This window comes from Heterodontus francisci, unplaced genomic scaffold (assembly GCF_036365525.1).
Source record: "Heterodontus francisci isolate sHetFra1 unplaced genomic scaffold, sHetFra1.hap1 HAP1_SCAFFOLD_61, whole genome shotgun sequence".
Taxonomy (NCBI): domain Eukaryota; kingdom Metazoa; phylum Chordata; class Chondrichthyes; order Heterodontiformes; family Heterodontidae; genus Heterodontus; species Heterodontus francisci.
The window spans coordinates 5,804,848-5,815,110 of record NW_027141441.1 but is presented as its reverse complement, the minus strand read 5'-3'; positions in this window follow the sequence as shown (position 1 = coordinate 5,815,110).

Genomic DNA, 10,263 nt, shown 5'->3' with positions numbered 1-10,263 from the left:
AGGTAAAAAATTCAAACTTCATCACAGCTAGATTGAATAGAACAAAGTTTAATATCTTCTCGTCGTCACTCGGTAACCACATGAGACAGTCCTTAAATCAGTAGCATAAATTATCAGCTGTAAGAATGTTTGTCATTGGGTTGAATCATTTCTGTGTGAGGAATGTTCCAGAATCATAAAACAGGGGAACGTGTTGACTGAGCTGTGTCTTCATCTCTTCTGTCAGTTGGACTGTTCACCCTTCATTCTGCTCTGATTCACTTTCCCAAAGCGGATCTACAGATTCTCAAATCTGGAGACTGGGTTTCTTATTTGGTTCCTGTTGATTTTTCTTCCTCCTGAATGATAATATATACCAAACTCGGATGAACCTTTCCCTGTGTCCTGGTCTCGGTTAAAAGCGACAAATAACGGCACCAACATTCTGAAACATACAACACGGTCACATTCTGCTTCAGTGAGATTAATGCTGAGGCAGTTTCCGTGTCGAATGCGATTGTGAACAAATTTCTCTCAAGGAAATTGTGAGTGATCAAGTATTTGCACTGAATTTCTGTGCAAGAAGGGACAGTTTCAAACAGCCATTCCCAAATCACTTCCTTCACAAAGACAAACACTGTGCTGTCTTAACGTGTGACTCAACGTCACGAACAAATTTGAACTCGAAGTTCAGGAGAAGGCAGAGATGTGAATGATTGACAGTGTAATCTTTAAATCATAATTTTCCGTTTCTTCGTTGAAGTGAGACTCAACCCTAAGCCACTAGAGATCGCGGAAAGCTACAAACTTGGATCCAGAAATCAGAAAAGTAGTGAAACAGTTGGTGAGTACATTGTGACACTGAAGAATTTATCACCACATTGCAACATTGGCACATTCTTAGACCGTACATTATGAGACAGATTTGTGCTTATATTGGTGGATGAGGAAAGATACTAAACACACAAAATCCCAATTTGAGCTAGTGTGTAAGATTGCTCTTTCCACGGAGATAGCATCAAAGAATGCTCGTGAATTTCGTCCTATGCCAGTGACAGTAACACACTTCAGAGGAACTTAAACACACAGGTAAAATGGGCTTTCACACAACAGATAAAATTTTACACAGAGAATTGTGAAGTGATACAGTTTTGGAGGAAGAATGAGACAATGTACACCAATCTTTTTTGATCAAGGTTTGAAAAGGTTGCTAAGAGCAAACAGGACACTTGGCTTTATTAATAGAGGCATAGAGTAAAAGCAAATAAGTTATGCTAAACCTTTATAAAACAGTGGGGCTGAATGGCCTACTCCTGTACCTCCACGGAAAGCTTCCACTCCAGGCTCGGACACCCTCTTCAGGATCACTCTCCATACATCCCGCCACTCCACGCACGGATATCTCCCTCAGGATCAGATCACAGCTCCACAGTCCTGCCACATCCAGTCGTGAATGGTGGTGGATAATTAAATAACTAACAAGATGAGGAGGCTCCAAAAACATTCACATCCTCAATGATGGTGGTGCTGAGCACGTGAGTGCAAAAGATGAAGCTGAAGCATTTGCAACCATCTTCAGTCAGAAATATTGAGTGGATTTGATCTGTGCTAATTTCAGCTCCTCATGCTCGCTGGTGCCTTGGTTCTCTGGTGCTAATTTCAGAGTAAATCATGCAGCTTGACAATTGGAGCCAAAGAAAAAGACACAGGAGAGGTTGAAAGTGCCAAAACCTGGGATTGAACCAAGAACTGTTTCACTGTTAGTACAGCACGAACTCAACAAAGCTATTTCAACAACACACTGAAGCCACCATTCTGTCACTGCTTTGGAAGACAATATATACATTAAAGTGTTTGCAAAAAGTTACAGAACACAACATGTGAGTAATATTCCCCATTGTTTTCTCAGTACTGATGGATTGTGAAGTGGGAGACAGCCAGAAGTCCCACTGTGACACACTGACCCTGAGCTGTGAGTGAAATGAGATAAAGTTCAATCTTTAGCAGCGAGATTCTGGAGAGAGGTAAGAGTCCTGAATCAAGGAAAGACTTTCTGACACAATAAAAGCAAAATACTGCAGATGCTGGAAATCTGAAATAAAAACAAAAAGTGCTGGAAATACTCAATAGCTCTGGCAGCATCTGTGGTGAGAGAAACAGAGTTAACGTTTCTGGTCTGTGACCTTTCATCAGAACTGACACAGGTTAGAAATGAATTCGGTTTTAAACAAGTGAAGGGGAGGGGCATGTGGGAGAGAACAAAGGGGAAGGTGTTTGATAGGGCAGAGGGCAGGAGAGATTAAATAACAAAGCTGTCCTGGGACAAAGGCAAAGAGTGTGTTAATGCTTGTGGTTGCCTGACACTAGTCATGCTCTGATGTTATTGAACACAATGTTCAATCCACAAGGCTGTAGAGTGCCGAATCAAAAGGCCAGGTGCTGCTCCTCGAGCTTGGGTTGATTTTCACTGGAACACTGGAACAGGCCAAAGACAGAAATGTTGACATGAGAGCAGGGGGGAGTGTTGAAATGGCAAGGAACCAGAAGCTCAGGATCATGCTTTCGGCCTGAGCGGAGGTGTTCCATCTAATCTGCGTTTGGTCTCCACAGTTTAGAGGAGACCGCATTGTGAGCAGTGAATACAGTATACATAATTGAAAGAAGTGCAAGTAAATCGCTGCTTCACCTAAAAGGAGTATTTGGGGCTTTAGATAATGAGCAGAGAGGAGGGAAAAGGGCAGGTATTATATCTCCTGCGATTGCATGGGAAGGTGCCTTGGGAAGGGGACGAGGTATTGGGGGTAATGGAGGAGTGGACCAGGGTGTCGCGGAGGGAACAATCCCTTCGGAATGCTGACAGGGGAGGGGAGGATGCGTTTGGTGGTGGCATCACGCTGGAGGTGTCGGAAATGGTGGAGGATGATCCTTTGGATGTGGAGGCAGGTGGGGTGGAAAATGAGGACAAGGGGAACCCTGTCGCAGTTCTGGGAGGGAGGGGAAGGGGGAAGGCAGAGGTTGAGAGTCCTGTCAATTACACTGGGAGGGGGCAGGGTGGGAGTAGTTGAAATCTGGTGATGTTGTTGAATTTAATTTCAAACAATCCTTGAACTCTCTGCTGATGAAGACTGAAAAAGGGAAGAACAACCACACAACAAGGGTCTCAAATCCAAGACCCTGAGGTTAAAAGTCTCATGCTGTACCAACTGAGTTAACAAGTCCTGATACAGTACTTCTACTCTGTCTGTTATTGGACGGATTCGGCTGTTGGCTCCACCCCAAGGGCGGGAATTTGTTCCACCAACTGTGAAGCAGCTTCCTATCAATTCCCCAGATTATCAGTAAATCCACTTCCAGAAGCCCCAAAGTGTGATATATTCCTCTCACTCATCAATAAGAAAACTGAAATCTTTTTACCTTCCAAATTCTGCCATCCATTTTGTCAGTATTTATTTCTCTCTCCTTTTTATTTAGTTCATGCATTTCTTCAGAATTTTTTTTTCAATTATATCTGAGGGAAGAAATGAACAGATCTGGCAGCTCAAAACTGGACATCCATGAGGCACTGTGGGTCATCAGCAGCAGCAGAATTGTATTTAAACACAATATGTTACCTCATGGCCTGGCATATCCCTCACTCTACCATTACCATCAAGCCAAGTGGTTCAATGAAGTGTGCAGGAGGGCATGTCAGGAACAGCACCAAGCAGACCTAAAAATGAGTGAAGCGACAACACAGGATTACTTGCATGTCATATAGCGGAAGCAGCATGCAATAGACTGAGCTGAGTGATCTCACAACCAACAGATCAGATCAAAGCTCTGCAGTCCTGCCACATCCAGTCCTGAATGGTGGTGGATAATTAAACAATTAACAGGAGGACGAGGCTCCACAAATATCCCCATCCTTAATGATAAGGGAGACCAGTATATCAGTGCAAAATACAAGGTTGAATCATTTCAACCATCTTCAGCCAGAAGTGCCAAGTAGATGATCAATCTCGGCCTCCTCCTGAGGTCCCCAGCATCACAGGTGCCAATCTTCAGCTAAATCCACTTCACTCCACATGATAGCAAGAAATGGCTGAAGGCTCTGGATTCTGACAACATCCTGGCTGCGGTGCTGAAGACTTGTGCTCCAGAACTAGCCACACCGCCCGCCAAGCTACAACACTGGCATCTACCCAGCAATGTGGAAAATTGCCCAGGTATGTTCTGTATACAAAAGGCAGGACAAATCCAACCCGGTCAATTCCTGCCCGATCAGCCTCCTCTTGATCATCAGTAATGTGATGGAAGGTGTCGTTGAAATTGCTATCAAGCAGCACTTACACAGCCATAACCTACTCACCAATGCTCATTTTGGGTTCCGCCAGGGCCACTTAGCTCCTGACCTCATTATGGCCTTGGCCCAAATATGGACAGAAGAGTTGAATTCAGGAGGTGAGGTGAGGTGACAGTGACTGCTCTTGCCAAGGGCATCAAGGAGCCCTTGCAAAATTGAAGTCAATGGCAATCAAGGAGAAAAATCTCCACTGGTTGGAGTCATACCTTGCGCAAAGGAATATGGTGCTGGTTGTTGGTGGCCAATCATCTCAGTACCAGACATCGCTCAGGAGTTCCTCAGGGTAGTGTCCTCGGCCCCAACCGTCTTCAGTTGCTTCATCAAAGAACAAACAAAGAACAAAGAAAATTACAGCACAGGAACAGGCCCTTCGGCCCTCCAAGCCTGCGCCGATCCAGATCCTCTGTCTAAACATGTCGCCTATTTTCTAAAGGTCTGTATCTCTTTTCTTCCTGCCCATTCATGTATCTGTCTAGAATCAATAAACTTCCTTCCATCATAAGGTCAGAAGTGGAAATGTTCACTGATGATTGCAAAATGTTCAGTTGCATTCGTAACTCCTCAGATACTGAAGCAGTCCGTGTCCACATGTAGAGAGACCTGGGCAAGATTGGGCTTGGACTGATAAGTGGCAAGTAACATGCACGCCACAAAAATGCCAGGCAATGACCATTTCCATCAAGAGTGAATCTAACCATCTCCCCTTGACAGTCAATGACATTACCATTGCTGAATCCTTCACAATCAACATCCGGGGGGTTACCAATGAGCAGAAACTGAATTGGATCAGTCATATAAATACCGTAGCTACAAGAGCAGGTCAGAGGCTGGGAATTCTGCTGCAAGTAACTCACCTCCTGTCCACCATCTACAAGGCACAAGTCAGGAGTGTGATGTAATACTCCCCACTTGCCTGCATGAGTGGAGCTCCAACAACACCAAAGAAACTCAACACCATCCAGGACAAAGCAGATCACTTGATCAGCACTCCATCCACTACTTTAAATATTCACTTCCTGCACCACCAGTGAACAGTGGCGGCAGTGTGTACCATCTACAAGATGCACTGCAGCAACTCACCATGCCTCCTTCGACAGCACCTTCCAAACCTCCAACCTCGACCACCTAGAAGGACATTGGATGAATGGGAACACCACCATCTGCATGCTCCCCTCCAAGTTACACACTGTCCTGACTGGGCACTATATCACCATTCCTTCACTGTCACTGGATCAAAATCTTGGAACTCCCTTCCTAACAGCACTGTGGGTTTACGTACAACACATGGACTGCAGCAGCTCCAAAAAGGCAGCTCACCACCACCTTCTCAAGGGCAATTAAGGATGGACAATAAAGGCTGCGTTTGCTGACAACGCAACCACTAGGTGGCACAACTCGCTTTCTCCCCCTGCTTTGCACCGGCCGCTTCCACCCTCCATAGTCGCTCGCTCCAGACCTCGCTGCTCCCCCCCTACTTCCCTGGCCGATTGTCTCCCGATCATGTCACCCCATTCTCCAGTCGTTCGCTCACTCCCCACCCCCTCCCCTCCAGCCACTAGCTCTAGGCTGCGCTGCTTCCCTTCTCTCGGCCACTTGCTCCCACGTTTGTCCAGTCTCCACGCGCCGCCCGAAGAAGCAAGGTGGGCTGCAAAGTGTGACGTAGGAGTGAGTAGTGAGTGGCCTAGAGGAGGGAAGTGGCATGGCCTAGAGCTGGCGGCTGGAGCGGGGGTTGGGGGGCAGAGAGCAAGCGGCCACTGAGCTGGATGACGCGAGTGGGGAACAATTGTCCAGGGGAGCATCGAGGTGTACAGCGAGCGGCTGAGGGGAGGAAGCGTCGAGGCCTGGAGCGAGTTGCCGACGGGGGAGAGCTCCAGCCTCAAAGTCTCCTATTCAGCCGCTTCCTCCAGCTGAGTGAGGGGCTGGATACCTGATGACGCTTTTGCGCACATGTGCGAAGATGGACCAAGCGCGGATATGCGATGATGTTGGCGCTGCGCAATGACAACATCCTCCACATGTGCCACTTAATCCTGGCAAGATGTAGCTGTGCCTATGCACAGCTTGGCACAGTCCGATGATGTCAGCGGGCCGCTCCGTTGATAGGAATCACATTGTGTCAGCAGTGCCCACATCCCATGAAAGAATAAAAAAGAGATTTACCACAATGGTAGCAGGGTGAGGGATTTCAGTTATGTGGAGAGATTGGAGAAGCTGGGGTTGTTCTCCTTGCAGCAGAGAACATTCAGAAAAGATTTGACACATTTGTTCAAAGTCATGAAGTTCTTCAATAGTTTAAATCAGGAGAAACTGTTTCCAGTGGTAAAAGGGTCAGTAAGCAGAGGACACAGATATCAGGTGATTGGCAGAAGAACCAGAGGTGACATGAAGAACCATTGTTTACACAGCAATGTGTTGTGATAAAGAAAGAAAAGACTTGCATTTATATAGCACCTTTCAAGACCACTGGACATATCAAAGCACTTTGTCGACAATGAAATACTTTTGAAGTGTTATCACTGTTGTAATGGCAGAAATGCAGCAGCTAATACCCACAAACAGCAATGTGATAATGACCAACTGATCTGATTGAGGGGCAAATATTGATCACAACACCAGGGAGAATTGCTCTTCACTTGTTTGAAATTGCAGCATGGGATTTTTTACATTCACCCAAACATGCAGACCAGGTCTTGGTTTAACATCACACCTGAAAGGCAACACCTTCAACACCCTCAGTGCTGCACTGGAGTGTCAGCTGTGAAATCTGAACCCAGAAGCTTGTGATTTTGAGGTGAGTGTGACCAACTGAGCCACAGCTTTTACCTGAGTCTCAATCCTTCTGCCAACAATATCTATCGGGTCTGTCACGACCCCTCATAATTGTGAACACCTCTATCAAATCTCCTCTCTGAAGAGAACAACCCCAGATTCTCCAATCTATCCACATAACTGAAATTCTAACCACATGTTTCAGTAATCGATTTTTCCTCAAGTTCCTTCTGGTTTTGTGAGTCACCTTAAATCTATAACCTTCGGTTATTGACCTTTCAGCAGTTAGAAACAGTTCCTCAGTATTTACTCCACCTCAAACCTTCAAGGAAGCTCTGCAAAGTAACTGAAAATAAAGTTGTCAGAAGTGGGATTTGAGCACATGCCTCCAGTGAAAGCTGCAACCTGAACAGAGAAGCTGAAACCGCTCAGTCACCTCAACTGTTCAGACCTTTTTGACCTCGTCCGCACTTCTGTATTTTGAAAGGTTCACTCAGTTCAGGAACTTGTTCAATGTTGCTGGAATGCTCAGTGACTGGGATATTAACTCCCCCGGGTTTTCCTGAGCTTGTTCTCGGTGTATGGGGATGTTTATCCTGGGCTGTGGAATCTTGCATCCCTGTAATGGACATTAACCCACTGATTGAATCTGTATTCACTGCTTTCCACTGGTGCTGGGTAATTGCAGAGTGTGGGGCCGGAATGTTGCTGCTTGTCCCGGCCTCACTCACTCTGGGAAAGAGTGAATAATTGATGCATCTGTTTCTGTATCTGAAATGTGGCTTAGATCTGCTGTTATTAACCGAGGCAGCGCTGCAGAAGGATACGTTAATAATCTCTCACTAATCAACTGCAAACAGTCAGAATGTGTAACTTTGAGCAGCGCTTTCTGCACCGTCAGGGCTGGAAAGTTGAGTGAGGGAGAGACACTGTCAGTATCTGAGTGTATACAGCACTGTACAGAGAAAGAGCCAATATACCGGGGCTGAGACACAGTGCATCTTTTCACATTTAATCACAATAATATCCACAGTCAGGAGCTCAAAATGATGAAAAACCGAATAGCAAGAGCAAAATTAAGAAATGTAAGTAATCATGGATTAGCTGATCAGCTTTCACTGTGTTACCTGGTAGTCTACTGTTTTATATTCAATGCTGTCTCCACTGTGGCCAGGGAATGATTTCTTCTCAAAGGCTGAACATTAACAAAACTGCTTGTAATTTAAAATCTTTTAAAAGTAATTCCATGGAGCGAATGGGGCAAAGTCAAATAACTGCACCAATTATAGGAGAGCTGGTTGGTGATGACGTGGATGTGTCTGCAGTGTGCAGGACCAGACTGTTTCTATAGATTCACAATGAATGTTCCATCTTTATTTATAACAGTAAAACTGATAGTGGACAATGGCTATTCTGGTTGCAGTAACCTGAAGCTTTAACTCATTAACACCCTACTTTAGGGTAATTTAGGAAGCACAACATGCAGCTCTGTCAGTTAGTATGTTTGTTTGTTAACCCACAATTTGATGGTTCAAGCACATAAATGGATGAGGCTTTATTAACTTAAACTCTTCTACATCTGCTATATTACTCTTGCTGTTGATTTTTCAAAGATAAGGTTCATCAAGTCTTTCTTTATGAAATCCGTGCTGACTGTTTTATTATTTTTCATTTCCATCTGTATTTTCTACTTTGGAGGATTACAGGATATTATCATTTTTTTAAATTCATTCATGGGAGGTGGGTGTCGCTGGCTAGGCCAGCATTTATTATCCATCCCTAATTGCCTTGAGAAGGTGGTGCTGAGCTGCCTTCTTGAACCACTGCAATCCATGTGCTGCTGTTATGAAGAGAGTTCCAGGATTTTGACCCAGCAACAGTGAAGGAACGGTGATATAGTTACAATTCAGGATGGTGTGTGGCTTGGAGGGGAACTTGCAGGTTGTGGTGTTCCCATGCATCTGCTGCCCTTGTCCTTCTAGGTGATAAAGGTCGCGGGTTTGGAAGGTGCTGTCTCAGGAGCCTTGGCACATTGCTGCAGTGCATCTTGTGGATGGTACACACTGCTGCCACTGTGTGCCAGTGATGGAGGGCATGAATGTTGTAAATGGGGTGCCAATCAAGCGGGCTGCTTTGTCCTGTTGAGTTTCTTGAGTATTGTTGGAGCTGCACCCAGCCAGACAAGTGGAGAGTATTCCATCATACCCCTGACTAATGTCCAGGCTTTGGGGAGTCAGGAGGTGAGTTACTTGCCGCAGGATTCCTAGTCTCTGACCTGCTCTTGTAGCCATAATATTTATATGGCTACTGCAGTTCAGTTTCTGCTCAATGGTAACCCCCAGGTTGTTGAGAGTGGGGGATTCAGCGATGGTAATGCCATTGAATGCCAAAGGGAGATGGTTAGATTCTCTCTTGTTTGGGATGGTCATTGTCTGGCAGTTGTGTGGTGAGAATCTTATACATCTTTATTGTAGGGTACTCTATTGTACTGTTGAGTGACTACACTTTAAAAGTCCTTCCTTCATTGGCTGTAAAAGGGTTTGCAATGTCCTGTGGTCGTGAAATGCAAGTCTTGCTTTTTCCATTGTTATCAGTGTCATTGTGATCAAAAGATAGGATTCATGAGCACAAAGTTTAAATCAATTTTGATTAAAATAATGTAAAAGCATCTATATTTTTGCACTGTACTTAATAATCTCCATTTTCCTATCCTTACCAAGTACAATGTCTTTGACCCTGAAATAGATTCCACAATCGCAGTCCCTCAGACAATTTCAGCTCAGTTCTGATGAAAGGTCACAGATCTGAAAAGTTAACTCTGTCTCTCTCTCCACAGATGCTGCCAGACCTGCTGAGTATTTCCAGCATTTTCTGTTTTTATTTCAGATTTCCAGTATCAGCAGTATTTTGCTTCTGTGTTACTTTGAAAGTTAAAACTGACCCACCTGTCTACAATTCACACTGGGGTCTCCCATGAAATGATTCTGTATAATGTTGATGTAATGAATACAGACTCCGAGCACAGAGCTTCCTGTGGGGAATTGGGGATATGAAAACCAGCAGACTCTGCAGGAATTTCCACTGGGAGCACAAATTCACAAAATCTACCTTTTATATATCGATTCATTTTGATTGTCCTTCTGGAAAATTATTTTGAATCAATTTAAACATCA